Here is a 21419-nt window from a genome sequence, read left to right on the forward strand (position 1 = left end):
TACGTTAAATAATACAGAGCCACATTTTAATACACCGAAGGGAAAACTATAATGTATTTCCAGCAAGGACGCATTCTAAGTTGGTATTTTAAGGCTCCTTGGAAAGTAATTTTCAGTGGGACATTAATACAGGGCTGTGGATGAGGCAATGTGGAGGCATCTCAATGTTACATGACTATGCTTCTGTTATGCTCACGTTCACACGTCAAAATGTACCGGAATTGAGGAAACCTCAAAAACAAAAAAGTGGGTACCAGGTTTATGAGGAACCTAGAAAAATGCACACACAGGAGGACAGAATAATAAGAAGAGCAGGAGCGTAACAACAGCTCCTGGGGGGAGGGGGCTCTGTACCTCATTCCAGCAATGGACAGGTCCTCTCACTTCCTTTTCAGTGTAGCCACCACATGAAGCCAATCCCCTAGTAGTTCCTGATGCCCTTCACAAGGTGATTGGCTACATGCCGGCTACACTGAAGAGGGACTGAGAGAAAGTAAAGAGGACATGTCTGCCAACGGAATGAGGTACTGTATGAAGCCTCGCTTCTTGGCAAACTCTATGGGTGGGGGGTTGCAGTAGGAAGATTCTATATGCACATCTTTTGGGGGTTTCCTACTGTGCCTCCAGTTTAGGGCAGGCCAATCTTCAGAACGTGGATTCAGATACGGATTCTGAACTCCATTAAAGTCAGTCAGAATTCCAGTCCTGAAGGGTCATATCCATGCCAGTGTTTAGGATGGACAGATAAATGGCAAATGTGTTCTACCTGATTATCCACACCTTTCCTGATTCAGTCCCATCAATAAAATGATGCTGTGTCAAAAATGTGTGAGGACATCGGCCCTTGAGGACTGGAGTTGAACCTCCCTGCAATAGGGGAGCAGCAAGGGGAGCCCACCCTGTGTTTGAGGAACATGTTGCTGTTTATCAAAAAAAGGAGGAATTGTAAAGGGAGATGCAGGGAGCCAACTTACCTGGAGGACAACATTGGAAAAAATTCAACAACAGCACAGCCCAACAGTCTTACAGAAGTGTCAGCAAGTTAGGCTTCTCTGTGGTCATCTGAGCCTGAAGTGGTGTAGCTTGCTACACCCCCTCCCCTTCCCCCCAAAAAATAATGTTTTCTTGGGAGTAAGAGGACTGACTCTAGGCAACAAGTCAGACAATTAGGTCCCTCCTACTTTGAACACTCCGCTCCAACTGACATCTCTCTCTCAGTGGGGTTCCTATTAAGTTTCTGCTTCACCTGAACACAGGGAGATTGGAGGTCTCTGTACTGGACTCCAGGCAGAGGTCCAAGCTCCACGATTCTGAGATACTTGCAGATCTGCTCCTCACCCTCTACCAATTCAACTTGTTTAAAAAAAATAAAAAGTCAGGCAACCAGTCTTCACATGCACACAGGCAGTGTTGGACTGGGAGGTGGTAATGCTGAGTAAATCTAGTTGCTGGCCAAGCAGTAGTAATCATGTGTTGCTGCTTATGGTGAAGACTTGCTGCAGGTTTCTATTGGGAGTGATAACATTGGGTTACTACTGCTTGGCCAGCAGGTGGATTTCCTCAGTTTTTCCACCTCCCAGAGTCCCAGTCCGACACTGCACACAGAAACCAGAGACTTTATGATCAAAGAGTAGAAGTGCTCTACTAGAAGCTAGTATTCAAAGGTCTTCCAACACCCCAAGGCAAGAATGTCAAATGCAACCCCAACTTCCCCATGTCAATAAAAATCCATATATGATCTATATACAAATCATCAATGAAGTGTTGCCTGAAGTTCACGTGAACTAGACCAGCGTTTCCAAAACATGTCCTCAAGCTCCACCAAAATCACTTGTTTTGGAGATAAACTCAAATATGTCCAGATAGGAGAATGAGTTTCTCAGGGACGTGGAGCATTTTCAGATATGAACATCAGGAAAAGAAATGCAAGTTTGGAGGAGCTGGAGGACAGGTTTGGGAAGCGTTGCTCCTGGCTAATCCATACATTGCCAACATCCTTCTCAAACCAAGTCCCTCTTTGCTCCTCATGTGTCCTCCCTTCATGTCTTTTGTATGGAATTGTATAAACAATTACAGATTTGTCTGGGCCCAGCCTGGAATGGGGGAGGGGGGGGGGGAGAGGGTTATATATTTGATGGGTACCTTATATACTACATTACAGTGGAACCTTGGCAATCCAAAGCACTCTTATATCGAAGTGAATTTTCCCATAAGAATTCATGTAAGTTCAAGTGATTCGTTCCACAATCCAAAATTTTTTAAACAAAGTACTGTACTATATAAAATAAAGATGTAAACAAGAGTTTCACCATAACTAACAGAATCATTGCCATCTGTTAGCTCACCCCAACCTTTTTTGTGTGGCTGTAAAGGGAATCTGAAGTGAAAAACTTATGATATAATGATTTCTATGTGTAGTACAGCTAAGAAATATAACATTAGTAGCACAGATAGGAGTCTCATATTGTTTCCAATACAGGAAGAGTTAAAGTGAACCAGAGACTAAGCACCCTCATGTATTTTACCACATATATCAGTGGGAACATTAGAGAAAACACCTACCCTGCTCTCTGTTTCATCCTTTGCTGTTCAGCCTGCTTGTTATCAGCCCTGATAAAATCCCCGACTGAGCATTCAGTCTGGCTTTGCTCAGGAATCATTATAGCGGAGTCTGTCTTCTCTGATGTCTTTTCAAGCCCAAGCCTGCCCCCTTCTGGCTCTGCTTTCCTGTTCTGTATACTTGCAGCATCACAGAGAGCTGTGATGAGATGGGGGAGCTGCTGCTGCCAAGGAATGAGCTATGGTATATTGACTTTTTTTAATTTTTTTTTCATAAGAGGTTTTTAAAAAATGGTGATTTGATTTTGCACACAGTCCACCAAATAATATGTTTTTCTGATGAACTGTGTTTTTCATGGAGTTTTAGTAAAAAAAAAAAAAAAACACAAAAAAACAGCACCCCAGAGCGGTGAAAATACCAGGTATAGTATTCATTTTGTAAAATCTGTCGATGGATGTTTATTTTTTGCAAAGCGTTCATCTCAGGTTTCCTTTAAGAAACTTCAGTTGTTATCTATGCAAAAGAGCTTCTTTGAGCTCTGCCACTTTAAAGTGTGGACAGCGCTGTCTTTTGAAGCACTTATCTCAACTGTCTCTTATTGTTTCTTCTTTGTTTATGTTTTTTTTTCTGCAGAGAAAAGTTCAGTAGCATGCTCTGTAAAATAATTTAAAATGCTGAGTGTATTGTGGAAACTGCAATTATTAAAGAATGATGCAATGTTATAAAAAAAGGAAAAAAAAAGCTATATACCTGAAAATAAACTTACAACACTATTTTTTTGTTACTAATGTTCTAATAATTATCTGTATTACACAACCAATTAATTATATCATGAGGGTTTTTTTCCGCTACAGTGTCACTTTAATAAGGAGCTTATCTAATGACAGTTGCTGTTGATTATTTTTGAGGATTTCAGAGAAATGTGACTTTGTACAGTCCCTACACTCAGAATAAGTAAAATCATGCAGCGTCAAGGAGAGCAAAACCATCAGTTGAGTTGTGATAATGTAACACATGTTAACGTTTCTTGCTTGTATATCAAGTCAAAATGTCACCAAAATGTTTGCTTATATTACATAGCGCTCTCAAACCAAGTTACTCTCAATCCAAGGTTTTACTGTATACATTTCATTCATTCTAAAGAGTCTGAGATTGAAACTCAATTCACATTGGCATAACTCACTCACATTTACCCCCCCCCCCCCCCCCATTACAACACACACAGTGAAGAGAGGCCTAGCGGGTGGTACTGTGTGTGGGAGAAAGCGCCATTTTCATTTAGCCCGCACCTCCTCATTGAATGACCACCCGTCACTCTCTCCTCATCTGTCGTATACAATGAACAGAGGCGCCAAAAGTATAAAATTAGATTAAATGAGCTTAAAAACCAACTTCATTGGCAAAAATGAAGGAGGAAGTGGTGGTCTTACCTCCCTCAAGCAGACACGACAACGACTGCGATTCAGGCTCAATCCCGCTTCATCAGGCAATACAGGAAGAAGTATCAAGCGATCTGCACAAGGATTCAAGTTAAGCGCCTCCTTGTGCAGATTGCTTGATACTCCTCCCTGTATTGCCTGATGAGGCGGGATTGAGCCTGCGAAACGCGTTGCAATTTTTTTGGAGTTTCTAATAAATGTGTTTGACTGTCTGAATCGCAGTCGTTGTCGTGTCTGCTTGAGGGAGGTAAGACCACCACTTCCTCCTTCATTTTTGCCAATGAAGTTGGTTTTTAAGCTCATTTAATCTTAGGCCCGGTTCACACTTGCGGTGGCCCTCCGGAATCGCCGTGCCGGAGCCGCACCGCTTGCAGAACGGACGGAACGGACGCACGGCATAGCAATAAAAGCCTATGCGTCCGTTCACATGCGTCCGTTCTGCCGAACCGGAGCCGGACCGGATCCGGGCCGGATCCGGACTCCGGCCTCCGTTCCAACATGCGCTATTTTTTCATCCGGCTCCTCCGGCAGCCGTATCCGGGGCGGAGCCGGACTGCACCATCCGGCCAATACAAACCAATGGGAACCGGAGAGCGCACAACACACTGGCTGAGAAATCCGGATGTTCTACCCCACTTCCTATGGGGATTGTTGCGGCGATATTGGATGGGGACACATGGGCAAGCATTTTGGAGTGGAGCAGCACAGCTGGATCCGGATCCGGAGATGTTGGCAGCATGTCGGAGGTGGAGGTGAGTGCTAAACAGCAGAGGGCCTGATTCCACAGGTCCCCCTTCTGCTGACCTCCCAGACCCCAACATTTTTTTTGTTTTTAACGTTATTTTGCCAAACGGATCCGGATCGCATCCTGATGGACACCTGATGCAACCTGACCGGATCCGGATCGGATCCGGATCAGAACCGTACGGTTCCGATCCGGATCCGGTCCGGATCCGGTCAGGTCATCCGGTCCGTTTGGCAAACAACCGCTAATGTGAACCGGGCCTAATTGTATACTTTTGGCGCCTCTGTTCATTATATACAATTTCGAGTCCACCCTGGGTGGAGGGTTGCTACCCTTTTTTCCTGTCTACAGAGAGCGACTTCTTAATCCTGAGTGGGATCAGGACAATCTCCCCACCTGCCTTTACAGTGGTTACCTGCTGGTGATCCTGACTTGTTAGTATCTAGCAATACGAATTTATTGCCACCTTATCCAGTACGTATTACACTATTGGGGCTCTTGGTGTTCCCTATTTTTATCTCCGCATCTGTCAGTCAGCACTGAAGAGCACTCACCGTTCTGTTCATTCTTCTTACACAAATCATGGTTCCTGAATCCCGCCTGTCCTGGCTCCTCCCCTTGTGGCCTGGGCTAGGCAGCTGCGGCGTTCTTTTATAGACATCAGTGCTGTCATGCAGGCAGCACACTGGGGCCTCTGCATGCACTTCACCACGCCCCATCAACCACTATGACACTGTGGGGGCGGAGCTAGAGTGCATGGTCAATGAGGCGGACATGAAAGCCTGGAAATTTCCTGTCACTGTTGGCAACAGTCTGAAGTTTTAGGGACCCCCGTTCTGGGACTGTGCCAGGTAAGCTGGGACATCTAGTCACTGTAAGTGAGGTGCATAGCTAGAGGGGAGCAGACCCTGTAACCACAGGGGGGCCCAGAGCTGTAAGGGGGCCCCAATTACTACTTCATTCCCTCCAATAAAGGGCTCCATCCTTCGGATCAGGTGTGTTTGTGGCTACACTTGTTATGGGTGTGATGATCCTGATGGCCACACTTGTTGTATGACCCTTGTGAGATGGGTCCCCAAGCTGTGAGGTTCAGCAGGGGTAGGCAAGGGAAAGGTGTGAACTTTGAGGGTTCCATCAAAGTTTTGATTTGTAGTTACACCCCTGCTGTAAACAAATGTATTATTAAGGCACGTCAAGCTTTTTTTGTTCATAGTCATCCTATTGATTGGTTTTGCTGAGTGACACTGAAGAAAAAAAATAAGCGTGCATGAAAAAATGGGCACCGTGAAAAAAGTGCCAAACGAATTTGGCGCCAGGTATTAACGAAATGTGATAACGAGAACCATCGTTGTCAAGCTGTTGCAAAAAACAAACTAGTTATAATAATGAATAAATATTAACGTTAAAAGTCGCTGCGTTTTTCGTCAATACTGCTTAACCCAACTCTACCCTTACACAGAACCCTACCCTGGTGGTGCCTAAAACTAACCACTCCCCTAGTGGCGCCTAACACTAACCCCCCCCCCCCCACCGTGGTGCCTAACCATCACCCCTGATGTTGCCTAAAACTAACCACCGCCTAGGTGGTGCCTAACTCTAACCCCTCCCCCTGGTGGTGCCTAACCCTAAAAACCCTAACCACTCCCTCTGCAGAAACACTCTTTTACATATATTAACGATCATACCTTTGAAAACTTAAAATCTGTACCTACTAACAAAATAATATGACAAAAACTATAACGTTGTAAACTTCTAAAACAATAACTACCTCAAAAACTATAATGTTCTAATGTTATTAAAGTGAATGGGAACCCGTATTAAAAAAAAAAATGTCAGATACTCACCTAAGGAGAGGGAGGCTCTGGGTCCCATAGAGCACTCCCTCTTCTCTCCCGGTGCCCGCTGCTGTCCTGGCTCCCCCGTATTGGTATTCAACCGTTTCGGTCAAATACCGCTGTCTCCCGGCCGAAGGGATGCTTCGGAAATGCTTCAGGAGCCTGAGTGCTCCCGAAGACGGGCCGCTCTACACTGCGCACGCGCCCTTTATGACGCACTTGCGTGTGCGCCACCTGTCTTCGGGAGGACTCGGCGCCAGAAGACTTCCGAAGTCCCCTCGGCGGGGGATGTGAACAGAGGAGCCAGCGCAGCACCGGGGCCACCGGGAGAGGAGAGGGATGGCTCATTAGGACCGAGCCTTCCCTCTCCGTAGGTGAGTATCTGACTTTTTTTTATTTAAATAAGGGTTCCCATTAGCTTTTTTCTGCTTTTTTCGCCGTATTAACGTCAATTGCATTAAAGACTATGGCGGCGCCCTTTTCGTCCACCCTCAACCGGCGCCCTTTTTCCTGCTACCAAAAAAACCCCTTATGATATAATGAATTGTATGTGTTGCACGCCTAATAAATAGAACATTAGTAGCAGAGAAAAGAGAAAATTTTTATTTTCAGTTATATAGCTTTTTTTGTATATAATATGTATTGCATTATTCCGTCATATTTGCAGTTTACAAACTACACTCTGTATTTTAAACTGTGAAACAGAGGAGAGCTAAATGACCATTTGAGCTCCCCTGCAGTAAAACCTTATCTGAAGGTGTTAGTCACTGTTTCTTTGATGTATAAGTGAAGTTTATTATCACTTCCTGTACTGGAAACAATATGAGACTCATATCTGTGCTACTAATGTTCTATTCCTTAGCTGCACTACACATATAATTCATCATAAGTTTATTTCAATTCAGATTCCCTTGAGGCTGGGTGCACACATAGCAGAAACGCTAGTGTTGCGTAAAACGCTGCGTTTTGCCGTTCATGGAAGTCTATGGGCCGCAGGAAAAAACGCATATAAAAAAACGTATATATACACGTGTTTTCAAACCAGCGTTTTTAATATCGCTGGTTTTGTTGCATAATATTCATAGACGCATCAAAAACGCACATAAAGAAAGTCAATGCGTTTTTTCCCCCAAAATAATTATTTTATGCTGTATTTCCACTTCCTAGTGATTTGCATAAATGGAAATATAAAACCGCATAAAAAAAGTATACAAAACGCATATGCGTTTTGTATATGCGAACCGCAAACGCATTAAAATGTATGCAAAACACATGCAAAACGCATCACAAACACACCAAAAAGACAGTAAAAACGCACACAACATTAACATAAAACATGACATAAAATGCAGCCTTTCACATTAACCTTAACCTTTGTACCCAGGTTTAAAGAGACTCTGCAACAAAATTTTGAGCCTTATTTCTTCTATTCTATAAGTTCCTATAGCTGTTCTAATGTGCTTTGGCTTACTGCAGCCTTTCCTAGTAGCACAGTGGCTGTGTTATCTCTATTATATGATCTACCGTAATCTTCTCTCCTCTGTCGGGTCTATCGGGCTCAGGCAGTCAGGCTGGAATGTGTTCTGCTGCCTGTGATTGGATAGAAGCTATACACACCCTCTCCAGGCCCCCTGCACACTCTGTATGACTCACACACTGAGCTACTCTCAGCCTATCACTTGCTATGTCTTTTGTTCGTAAACACTGCCTAAAACTGGCAATTACAAGCCAGGATTGCAGCAGGGAGAGGCAGAAACAGCACAGAGGGGCCCAGGAGAACATCATGAATAGAATGGTATGCTTTTTATTGTAAGAATTTTACAGTACAGATTCTCTTTAAAGGGAACCTAACCTGAGAGGGATATGGATTTTTCCTTTTAAACAATACCAGTTGCCTGGCAGCCCTGCTGATCTCTTTAAGTGCAGTAGTGGCTGAATGACACACCTGAAACAAGCATGCAGCTGATCCAGTCTGACTTAAGTCAGAGCACCTGATCTGTATGCTTGTTGAGGGGCTGTGGCTAATAGTATTAGAGACACAGGATCAGCAGGAGAGTCAGGGAACTGGTATTATTTTAAAAGGAAAAAGCCTTCTCAGTTTACGTTCTCTTTAAAGGGCAGAGTGCTGTGAACATGGCAGGCATCTGTGGCAGTCTGCAGAATTTAGTCCGTCGAGCTTTTTGTAATTTGGAGTGTCGTTGAGAGCTTTTTCTTCGCCTAGATATTTTTGTAGTAAAGGTGTTATTTTTTCCCCATTCCTGAAAGTTCTGATGTATTTCCCCATCCTCCCTGCTAAGATGTTCCCTCCCGCTGCTAATGGCGGGCATCTCTAATGTTTCTCCTCAGCACAGCCCTGCTCCCTCCACTCTTGTAAGTGTGATAAAGACAGAACCTAAAAGGCAGGCAATAAACTGCACATTTGGACATTGAAGCAAGTATAGGGTTGGTGTGTTGGGCTTAGTGTTGGGCGAACAGTGTTCGCCACTGTTCGGGTTCTGCAGAACATCACCCTGTTCGGGTGATGTTCGAGTTCGGCCGAACACCTGACGGTGCTCGGCCGAACTAAGAGCGCATGGCCGAACGTTCCCCGAACGTTCGGCTAGCGCTGTGATTGGCCGAACGGGTCACGTGGTTCGGACCCGAACGCGCTCTGATTGGCCGAACGGTCACGTGGTTCGGGTAAATAAATACCCGAACCACGTCATATCTCCGCCATTTGTCTGTGGGTTTAGCTTTGGGTAGGCAGGCAGGGTAGTTCGCGCTCCAGCCACGCTAGCCAGGGTCCCCCCCAGTCATTGTGTGTCGCAGCTGGGAACAGTAGTACACCGCTCGCTCAGCCACACTATATATAGCATTGTTTACTGCCACTGTGTACCTCGCTCAGCCACACTATATAGCATTCTGTGTACTGTTCTGTGTCTGCTGGGAACAGTAGTACACCGCTCGTTCAGCCACACTATATAGCATTCTGTGTACTGTTCTGTGTCTGCTGGGAATAGTGGTACACCGCTCGTTCAGCCACACTATATAGCGTTCTGTGTACTGTTCTGTGTCTGCTGGGAACAGTAGTACACCGCTCGTTCAGCCACACTATATAGCATTCTGTGTACTGTTCTGTGTCTGCTGGGAACAGTAGTACACCGCTCGTTCAGCCACACTATATAGCATTCTGTGTACTGTTCTGTGTCTGCTGGGAACAGTAGTACACCGCTCGTTCAGCCACACTATATAGCATTCTGTGTACTGTTCTGTGTCTGCTGGGAATAGTGGTACACCGCTCGTTCAGCCACACTATATAGCATTCTGTGTACTGTTCTGTGTCTGCTGGGAATAGTGGTACACCGCTCGTTCAGCCACACTATATAGCATTCTGTGTACTGTTCTGTGTCTGCTGGGAACAGTAGTACACCGCTCGTTCAGCCACACTATATAGCATTCTGTGTACTGTTCTGTGTCTGCTGGGAATAGTGGTACACCGCTCGTTCAGCCACACTATATAGCATTCTGTGTACTGTTCTGTGTCTGCTGGGAATAGTGGTACACCGCTCGTTCAGCCACACTATATAGCATTCTGTGTACTGTTCTGTGTCTGCTGGGAACAGTAGTACACCGCTCGTTCAGCCACACTATATAGCATTCTGTGTACTGTTGTGTGTCTGCTGGGAATAGTGGTACACCGCTCGTTCAGCCACACTATATATTGTTTACTGCCACTGTGTACCTTGCTCAGCCACGCTATATATAGCATTGTGTTTTCTGACACTCTGTGTACACGGCTTAGCCTGGCTATATAGCATTGTGTGTACTGCCACTGTGCACCTCGCTCAGCCACGCTATATATAGCATTGTGTTTTCTGACACTCTGTGTACACGGCTTAGCCTGACTATATAGCATTGTGTGTACTGCCACTGTGCACCTCGCTCAACCACGCTATATATAGCATTGTGTTTACTGCCACTCTGTGTACACCGCTCAGCCAGACTATATACCATTGTTTACTGACACTCTGTGTACACCGCTCAGCCAGACTATATACCATTGTTTACTGACACTCTGTGTACACCGCTCAGCCAGACTATATACCATTGTTTACTGACACTCTGTGTACACCGCTCAGCCAGACTATATACTATTGTTTACTGCCACTCTGTGTACATGGCTCAGCCAGACTATATAGCATTGTGTGTACTGCCACTCTGTGTACACCGCTCAGCCAGACTATATAGCATTGTTCACTGCCACTCTGTGTACACGGCTCAGCCAGACTATATAGCATTGCGTACTCTGCCAGTCAGTGTGTATATTGCTGGGATCAGTAATACTCCACTCACCGTCAACCACTATATGAGCTCACCATGAGTTCCTCAGAGACCTCCGCTGTGAGCAGCACTCCCAACAACAGCAACAGCCAACGCCCCACGCAAGCTATAACATCCACCCCAGCAGCCAGTGGTCAGCAGCAGCCCTCCCCGGAGGAGAACGTTGTGTCCATCGGTCCGGCGCCAGAGCGATTAATGAGGGCTGCCATTGAGGAGATGATGGGGCCTGATGTGGAGGAGGAGGTCGGGCTCAGGCCAGCATCCCAAGTTAATGTTGAGGACGATGAGGGGTCTGTGACTGTGTCTGGGGATGTTGGGGTGGCAGAGGTGGTGGGTGGGTCAGACTCAGGAGAAGAGTTGTATGATGAGGATGATGATCGGGACCATCTGTATGTGCCTCAGAGTCCGACCCCGGAAAACATGTTGTATCGTGTGTTTAGGTACTAAAATCTGCGTTCCCAGTAGTGTTGGGCGAACAGTGTTCGCCACTGTTCGGGTGCTGCAGAACATCACCCCGTTCGGGGTGACTATATAGCAGACTATATAGCATTGTGTTTACTGCCACTCTGTGTACACGGCTCAGCCACACTATATAGCATTGTGTTTACTGCCACTCTGTGTCTGCTGGGAACAGTAGTACACCGCTCACCCGCCACTGTATAGCATTGTGCTCTGTGTCGCTGCTGGCAATAGTGGTACACCGCTCACCCACCACTGTATAGCATTTCTGTACTGCCACTGTACTGCTGCCAGTCAGCGTGTACTGTAAGGATAAGTGAAATGAGGAAGAAATCCGGTGAAAGAGGGAGGGGCAAGGGAAGAGGTGTTTCCCCTGACGGTTGTGCTGGGGAGCTGTACTCCACGGCGGCGGCCCCCCACAATGACATATGACGAGTTTGAGGAGATGGAAGAGGAGGGTATGGACAATGTGGACATAGACCCAGATTTTGTTTGTGAACGAGAACATCGCCGTCGTAGCAGCAGCACAGATGAGTCTGTTGAAGAACCCACTGCTGCACGAGTTCGCCTTGTGCCACAAGGTAGGCGGCGCGCAATTTCAGGCACCACAAGCGTGGAAGTTCAAGTGAGAGGCAAAAGAGGCGCAAACAGAAATCGCCAGCAAGGCAGGTGCTCCAAAGTCTGGCCTTTCTTTGAAGACTGCACTGAGGATGTTACCATGGCGATTTGCAAGGTGTGCAAGACCCGCCTGAGCAGGGGGAAAAGTATTAACAACCTCTCCACCACCAGCATGAGCCGCCACATGCTATCCAAACATCCCACTCTGTGGGCAAACGCGGCAGGACAGGGTACCACCAGCAACACTGCCTCCCTTGGGTTCACCAGACTCACCACCAGACCCGCCTCAGCAGCAGCAGTAGCCCAGCCATTGCGTGGTTCAAAACATTCCAAAAAATCAGATGACGCTGACACTGTCACTTTCCGGAGTAGTGCTCTTGAGGTCTCCCAGTGTTCATCAAACACAACAACCAACAGCCCTTCGTTGTGCAGCCCTACGGTTCAGTTGTCTGTCTCGGAGATGTTTGAGCGCAAGAGGAAATTGCCAGCAAATGACCCCCGGGCCGTGGCAGTAAGAGCCAGCATAGCCAAGCTTCTGGCCTGCGAAATGCTGCCATATCGAGTGGTGGAGACAAACAGCTTCAAGGGCATGATGTCAGTGGCCATCCCACGTTACGTGGTTCCCAGCCGCTACCACTTTGCGCGCTCTGCAGTGCCTGAGTTGCATGAGCACGTGGTCAGCAAAATAACCCGAAGCTTGAAGAATGCCGTTGCCTGCAAGGTTCACCTCACCACTGACACCTGGACGAGTGCGTTCGGCCAGGGTCGATACATCTCCCTTACCGCGCACTGGGTGAACCTTGTGGAGCTTGGCAGCGAATCCTCACCTGCTACGGCGCGGGTGTTGCCCACGCCGCAAACACCTGCACCGCCGTCCCTCCCACTGGATAACAACAGCACCTACCTCTCTGACTCCTTCTCCTCCAACGCATCTCAAAGCTGTACCTCATCCGGAAACGCTAACCCAGCAGCAGTAGGATCGTGGAAGCAGTGCAGCACAGCTGTTGGCATGCGTCAGCAAGCGTTGCTGAAGCTGATCTGCCTTGGGGATAAGCAGCACACAGGGGAGGAAATTTGGAGGGGAATAAAGGAACAGATGGATTTGTGGCTGGCACCGCTGGACCTGAAACCGGCCATGGTTGTGTGTGATAATGGGAGTAATCTCATTCGCGCTTTAAGGTTGGCTAAGCTGACACATGATGAAGAAGAGGAGGAGGAACAGCTGGAGTTGGAGCAGGAATTTCCTGCCACCACTGACGAGGGCCAGAGCGGTGCACGTTGGACTTCCACAATTCAGCGCGAATGGTCAGCAGAAGCAGACCAGGAAGAAGGTGACGACTATGATGCATCACAACAACTATCACAACGCTCACAAGAGGATGATGAGGATTCTGGTAGGACTCTGGCACACATGGCTCAATTCATGCTAAACTGCATTGAACGCGACCCACGCATTGTGCGCATTCGGGACAACACCAATTACTGGGTTTATATACCCTTCTGGATCCACGGTACAAACACAATGTTCCAAAACTGCTTGAAGAGTCAGACAGGTCAAAATGGAAGAATACCAGCAGGCCCTTGTGGAGACTTTAGAGAGGAGATTGACATCCTCCCCCTCCTCTAGCCAGTTGTACGCCGACAGACTGACTTCCGCAAACCCAGGACGACCAGGAGGGCAGCAAACAACACAAGCCGCAGCTAGTGCCCAAAAGGGAATGGTATCGGCAGTGTCCTTGGAGTGGGAAAATTTTCTGACACCCATGCAGCAGCAGCCCACAGAACAGCAAGCGTGCAGATCCACCTCCAACACCGATCGCCTGGAGAAGATGGTCAAGGACTACATGTCAGATGGCGTAGCTGTGTCTAACAATCCATCTGCACCCTTCAACTATTGGGTATCGAAGCTAGACACCTGGCACGAACTGGCAATGTACGCAATAGAGGTGCTGGCTTGCCCGGCAGCCAGCGTTATGTCGGAACGCTGTTTCAGTGCTGCCGGAGGCATCGTCACAGATCGGCGTATCCACCTCTCCACAGAAAATGCAGACCGTCTGACTCAAATTAAAATGAATCAATCCTGGATTGGAAACGACTACGCAACACTCCAGGACCCCAACCAAGTAACATGACCAATGAACATCTGGGATGGTTTAGCGTTTCCGGTCCCTGTTTATTGAACCTCTCATCTGTATTACATTTATGACTGCATGGCGGCAAAAAGCATTGCTGCTATATCCGCACGCTTTTTGTCCTCATGCAAGGCCTGGGTTGTTGTGTCTCAAAAAGCATGGCCTTCTCCTCCTGCGCCTGCTCCTGTTCCATCACGTGTGCTGCTGCTGCTGGGTTAGCGTTTCCAGTCCCTGTTTATGGAACCTCTCATCTGTATTACATTTATGACTGCATGGCGGCAAAAAGCATTGCTATATCCGCACGCTTTTTGTCCTCATGCAAGGCCTGGGTTGCGTCTCAAAAAGCGTGGCCTTCTCCTCCTGTGCCTCCTCCTGTTCCATCACGTGTGCTCTGTGCTGCTGCTGCTGGGTTAGCGTTACCGGTCCCTGTTTATGGAACCTCTTCTCTTTATTACATTTATGACTGCATGGCGGCAAAAAGCATTGCTATATCCGCACGCTTCTTGTCCTCATGCAAGGCCTGGGTTGTTGTGTCTCAAAGCGTAGCCTTCTCCTCCTGCGCCTCCTCCTGTTCCATCACGTGTGCTCTGTGCTGCTGCTGCTGCTGGGTTAGCGTTACCGGTCCCTGTTTATTGAACCTCTTATCTTTATTACATTTATGACTGCATGGCGGTAAAAAGCATGCTATCCGCACGCTTCTTGTCCTCATGCAAGGCCTGGGTTGTTGTGTCTCAAAGCGTGGCCTTCTCCTCCTGCGCCTCCTCCTGTTCCATCACGTGTGCTCTGTGCTGCTGCTGCTGCTGGGTTAGCGTTACCGGTCCCTGTTTATGGAACCTCTTCTCTTTATTACATTTATGACTGCATGGCGGCAAAAAGCATTGCTGCTATATCCGCACGCTTCTTGTCCTCATGCAAGGCCTGGGTTGTTGTCTCAAAAAGCGTGGCCTTCTCCTCCTGCGCCGCCTCCTGTTCCATCACGTGTGCTGCTGCTGCTGCTGGGTTAGCGTTACCGGTCCCTGTTTATTGAACCTCTTATCTTTATTACATTTATGACTGCATGGCGGTAAAAAGCATGCTATCCGCACGCTTCTTGTCCTCATGCAAGGCCTGGGTTGTTGTGTCTCAAAAAGCGTGGCCTTCTCCTCCTGCGCCTCCTCCTGTTCCATCACGTGTGCTCTGTGCTGCTGCTGCTGCTGGGTTAGCGTTACCGGTCCCTGTTTATGGAACCTCTTCTCTTTATTACATTTATGACTGCCTGGCGGTAAAAACCATGTTACCTGTGCAAAGAAACATGACATTTTCAGCATTTAAAAGACAATTTTTCCTTTGAAACTTTACAATCAATTTTCTCAAAAACTATAAGCTCTTTTTGCAAAAAATTTTTTCCTCTTGTACCCACTCCCAAGGTGCACATACCCTGTAAATTTGGGGTATGTAGCATGTAAGGAGGCTTTACAAAGCACAAAAGTTCGGGTCCCCATTGACTTCCATTATGTTCGGAGTTCGGGTCGAACACCCGAACATCGCGGCCATGTTCGGCCTGTTCGGCCCGAACCCGAACATCTAGATGTTCGCCCAACACTAGTTGGGCTGAGGTTGATGTCACACTGCCACCTTGTGGCCAACCTGAAGAATGAAGGCATGGAGAAAGACTACACAGCGCAGGAGGAAGAGTCGGTTGGAGGAGGACAGGAGAGAAAAGGAGAGAGAGATGGGGAAGAGGAGAGCAGAGACATGCAAGCTGGGATGTCATGAGGGTAAAAGAGAGGTTGGGAAAGAGATAAGAGGGGCAAAAAAGATACAAAGAGAGGAAGTATAGACAGGGCCGGGTCTAGACTTTTTGCTGCCTGAGGAAAACTTGTGAGGATGCGCCGCCAAAAAACACCCTCAGTATAGGTAGGTAGCCAGTTATAGGTGCCCCCAGTGTTGGTAGCTAGGTACAGTTGCCCCCAGTATAGGTTGGCTAGACACTCTCTTCACTTCCTGTTTCTGCCTGGTGCTGTCCCCAGACTTCTGCCGTCTGAGGAAGTCCCCTCACTTAGCATCATGGGCGGATCCAGCCTGAGTATAGAGGATAGACGGCGAGAGAAGAGAGAGCAGGATGAAGGAGAGATGAGACTAAGTGGTGGAGAGAAAGCAGGAGGAACGAGGAGAGGGAGCAGTGGGCGTAGTAATAGGGGGTTCAGAGGTTGTGACCGGACAAGGCCCCTGAACCAAGGGGATCCACTAGGGGCCCTCCCTCATCCATTGTATTAGCTTTGCATTGGTGCTATGCTGGTAATAAACACCTCCATCATAGCTCCCAACTGTCCCTTTTTCGTAGGGACAGTCCCTTGTCACTCTTTCACCCTCATTTGTCCCTCTTTCAGGACTGTGCCCCTCTTTCTATGTAAATATATAGATTTCTATACTAAAAATGTGTTTGATTGACTCTATTCCCAACCTTTAAATTGATTTATTACTAATTTTAAAATGTTAGTATGAAGGAAAATGAACCAGGATAGAAAGGATCAGTGTGGTTTGAATTATAAAACAACATATGTTTCTTATGAAATCTTTATGGTATGCGTGACTAAAGGCGTGGTGAGGGCGTGACCAAGAGTGTGTCCCTTTTTCTCATCTCAAAAAGTTGGGAGGTATGCCCTCCATATGTGCATTGCATTGTGGTAATACGGTTTCCTTACTCTGATTACACCTCTCTGACACTGCTGCTGTTCTTGGTTGGTTTGGGGGCTCCAAATCAATACAGTGGGTATAAGACAAAAAATACCTTGGAAAAAAAGACCACAAAAACAATTGAATTTACTAAATCTTAATTAAGTATAGGCATAATTGTGAAAATGTACGCGAAATTTCACGTAATCGTAATTAGCAGATTACGATCACCACTGCCCATCACCCCAAATACAGGCCTCCCTAGTGCCTTTATCCCTGTTACTACCTTTCAGAGATTCACCCCCAACTCCCCCCAAAATACCTCTTCTACCCATCATCACCACCACTGCGTGCCGTGGCCCCACCCCCACTCACCTTGCTCCCTCTTCATCTGTCTTATTTCCTCCACTGTCCGCCCCCCCAATCCCCTCGTGCCAGCTCACCTCGCCGTCTGACCTGCGCAATGCCCATGAGGCACCAGTTTGCATGACTCTATAATGACAGTTAGGCAATCTGCGGACTGCAGGCATTGAGCAGAACAAACACTCAACTAAATTACTAGGAAGAGGCATTCCGAAACAGCTCTGAGAAGCGCGGTAATGTCAGCGGCGACAGAGGTCGCTTTACTAATGGTCACTGTAACCATGACAACCACACATGAAGCACTCACACTACATAGAAATGAAAGAGACGCGAGGCGGAGGCCGATCTCACGTGTGAAATACGGAGAGATGTAACAAGCTAGAGCTTCAGATGGAAACAGACTCGTTCTAACAGGCGGATTGTTCAGTTAGGGGAGGAGGCTGATGAGCGCGAACACTGTTAATCCAGCGCAGGAGATTTGGGTGAAGCCAGCGCCACCATAGGCCGTAATAAGAATTACAGCTATAGCAGCCCACAGGGAGCAACTTACTTTAAAAACACTAAAATTCTGTTTCCAGCAATTGATGGAAGCCTAATTATTTCATTCCCCACCATCCATGGCGGCCTGGAGGGGGAATAGCATTTAACATGGCTGGGAATTTGTGCAGCAGCAGGATCAGCCATATACCGGCTGTATCCTGCGCCCAAGTCTCCCGCGCCAATTCCTCTCATACGCGATGAGTGGACTTACTTTACTGCTGCTCTACTATCCCTCTTAAAGCGGACCTGAATTTAGAACTTGCTCTCTGCTCTAAAAGATAAGCAACAGCATAATAACCTTTACAGAAAAAACATTTCTTTGTTACAGCAGATACAAACCCTGCAATAAATCTGCAGTGGATCTACTTCCTGCTTTCATGGAAGCAGACGTATTAACATTGTGTGATAGAGACAGGGCAGCACTGAGAGACATGGAAGCCCCGGGAGGAGAGACTGTGCTGGCAGTGAGAGGAGGGGGCCCACTTCCTGCTACACTACAGAAAATACGCACCTGTGAGGACCACCCACTTCCTGAGATGCTCCGCCCACATCCCAGATTTCACCTCCACAGATAAGGAGAGATAAATATACATCCTACTGGGGGAAGAGGAAACAATGGGGCAAATAGCTGCCAGATATGTCACTTCTGCATGACCTGCATACCCCTTATACTGCCCTCTATACCCTCACCACTTCTTTCATTAGCCAGTATAGTATCGCTGGCATATAGAGGGGGAAGAAATGTAAGCAGTATTACACTTTGTGCTCTTGGGCTCAAAGATCACTGCAGATGGAGAATGCAGTCAATAAATTAAGACATTTAGTCCTTGGAAGAAAAGCCAGCTGAGAGATCAAATTACAGTTGTGATTAGTCACAGGTGAAGGGAAATTAGACAGGCTAAACTCTCTAAATACATACAGGGTGTATTTCTCTGGTTTCCTTCTGTCCTGTGCAAAAGTTCAGTTCCACTTTAAATGGAGTCTCCCCCTTCCTGCTGCATTCCTTGTGACTTAACACTAACGTACCACCCATCAGGGGGAGCAGCTACTGAAGGTGGGAGGAGCCGGGACCTCATCTGTGTAGATATCAGCATTGCCATCTTGGAGAGTCACAAAGCCTGCCATATATGAGAAGGGCGTGGCCAAATTCATGCTCTCTGCTAGGTTTGTTGCGCTGCCCCTACTATGCATAGCTACACCCCACAGCCCCTCACAGCCCATATACAGCAGCCTTCCAGTGTGCTGCTGTATTCCCTATTCCATATGCAGCCACCTTGTGGGCAGTTCCAAGTACAGCAGTTCCCTATTGTAAATCTTTAAACAATAACCTCCACCTCCATTCAATAAACACTCATTCAGCAGTTTATCTAGGTCCCATGGCCTATGTTGCCTATGCAAAAATACGGCCTAAGGGAAAAGACACTAAAACAACACAATAGTATGAGTAACCCTGCTCCCTAGCCTACTGCTGTGCTTCTATTCAGCCACATTAGGTTTCCTGACATGTGAAGCGTGAGTAAGTAGCAAAGATTGGAGTTCAGACTGAAGTGAGATCATGTAATTTGACCCATTACTTCGGCCTATTACTTCAGACCACTTATGTCTCATAGACAATCCTTACTCAGCAGAACATTGAGGAATTGTCTGAACAGACTGCTATTAGTCAGCAAAATACGGCTAGCAATGGAGCGACTTAATGGCAGGAGAAGCTGGCTAACGACAGTGCGTCATTCTATTGTGGTTGTTGTTCAGTCACTATTAGGTCGTGTCCCACTCTTTGTGGCCCCATCATGGAGACCTCACAGAACGCCTCTCAAAACTTGTCCAAGCTCATGTTTGTTCCTTGCATGATGCTATCTAGCCATCTCATTCTCTGCCATCCCCTCCTCCTTTTGCCTTCGATCTTTCCCAGCATCAAGGTCTTCTCCAGTGAGTCCTGTCTTCTCCAGTCCACAGAAGCTGCTGGTTAATTTGTACCGATGCACTATAGAAAGCGTTCTGACCCAATTGCATGACGGCCTGGTACAACAGCTGCACCGAGGCTAATAGAGAAGCCCTGCAGCGGCATCCATCTGAAAATGGCGCCTGTGAATAATGGCGCACAGTGTTGCCGCTAATCCGTTTGCCGCTTATCGCTATTTACCGTTAAAGCCTTATTGTTATTTAGCGTTAAAGCCTTATTGTTATTTAGCGTTAACACACAGAACCCTCTCTGTACCTATCCCTAACCCCTAAACCCCCCGGTGGTGCCTAACCCTAACCACCCCCCTGGTGGTGCCTAACCCTAAAACCCACCCCCAGTGGTGCCTACCCTAACCACCCCCCTGGTGGTGCCTAACCCTAACCACCCCCTGGTGGTGCCTAACCCTAACCTTGACAGTGTTACATTAAATCCATTCATCGTTTTGCAGTTAAATAACTTCTGCAGTTTGGCTTATGTAGGGCGCTATTGATAAATAACGTTAGTGTGTGCCACTATTGATAAATAACGTTAGTGTGTGCCGTTTTTCTTCTTTTTTTCCCTGTGCGCCATTATTATGCAGTACTAACGATAAATAGCGATAAGCGTATCTTTTTAATGCGGCGCCATTTCTATGCATAGGCACTGTGCGCCATTATTCACTGATCCCCTGCAGCGAGTTGTTAAAAAAGCAGAAGCCATTATCGGCACTGAACTACCATCACTGGAACTCTTGTATAAGACTCACTGCGTGAGAAGGGTCAAAAAAATTATCAAGGACAACACTCACCCTGGAAATGCCTTGTTTTGAGCTCCTTCCATCAGGTAAACGTTTTCGATCAATCCGCACACACAAACAGACTGAAAACCAGCTTGTTCCCATCCGCCATAAACTTGGTGAGCTCTGAATTCTCTTTGAAATAATTAACACTGTGTACAAATTGTTTAAATATCTGTAATACCTGGCATACTTGTAGAATTTCTTCTCTTCCTACCTTTGTTACTATCACTATGTTCCCTATATGCACCGTAGGGTTGTCATGAAAAATAATTTTGTTGTGTTACACAATGACAATAAAGTGCTTGAATCTTGAATCTGTGTCCAAACTCCAAAGTACTTCATCTTCAGCATTGCTCCTTCCAATGAACTGTTGGAGTAAATTTCTTTAAGGATTGGCTGATTGGATCTTCTTGCAGTCCAAGGGACTCTCAGAAGTCTTACCCAGCACCACAATGTGAAGGTGTTGATTCTTTGGCACTCAGCCTACCTTATGGCCCAACTCTCACAACCATGCATTACTGCTGGAAAAGGTATGGCTCTGACTATGCGAAACGTTGTTGACAAGGTGGCAGCTTTTTTTTTTACACTGTCCAAGTTTGTCATTGCTTTTCTTCCAAGGAGAAAGGACGGGTTTCCAATTGCGAAGTGATGCGAGTGTGGCTACGCAGCCGCATCGCATCACCTCCGCCGCTGGCCGTATTGAGGAGATGGGACGTGGGTGTGGGCGGATGCAGCCGTGCGAGAATCTGCAGCATGCTGCAGATTATGGGATTGCACCGCTCCGCACACCATGCACGCAGTGGAAACTGTAACACTGCCGTGCAAGTGTTTCAGCACACCCGCGGTGCGATGCGGCTGTGTAGCCGCATCGCACCACTCCTAGTGGAAACGAGCCCTAAATGTCTTTATTTCATGGCTCCATTTTCCGTCTACAGTAATTTAAGCCCAAGAACACAAAGTCTGATGCTGCCGTCATTTCTTCCCCCTCTATATGCCAGCGATACTATACTGG

At 47.1% G+C, this 21419-nt stretch overlaps 1 protein-coding gene across 2 annotated transcripts in view; it reads right to left on the reverse strand.

Moving 5' to 3' along the window:
- Positions 1–21419, reverse strand: part of COL20A1 (collagen type XX alpha 1 chain) — a 298926-nt gene that overhangs the window by 221846 nt on the left and 55661 nt on the right. The window lies entirely within an intron of this gene.

Source organism: Hyperolius riggenbachi, chromosome 12 (assembly GCF_040937935.1).
Source record: "Hyperolius riggenbachi isolate aHypRig1 chromosome 12, aHypRig1.pri, whole genome shotgun sequence".
NCBI classification, from domain to species: domain Eukaryota; kingdom Metazoa; phylum Chordata; class Amphibia; order Anura; family Hyperoliidae; genus Hyperolius; species Hyperolius riggenbachi.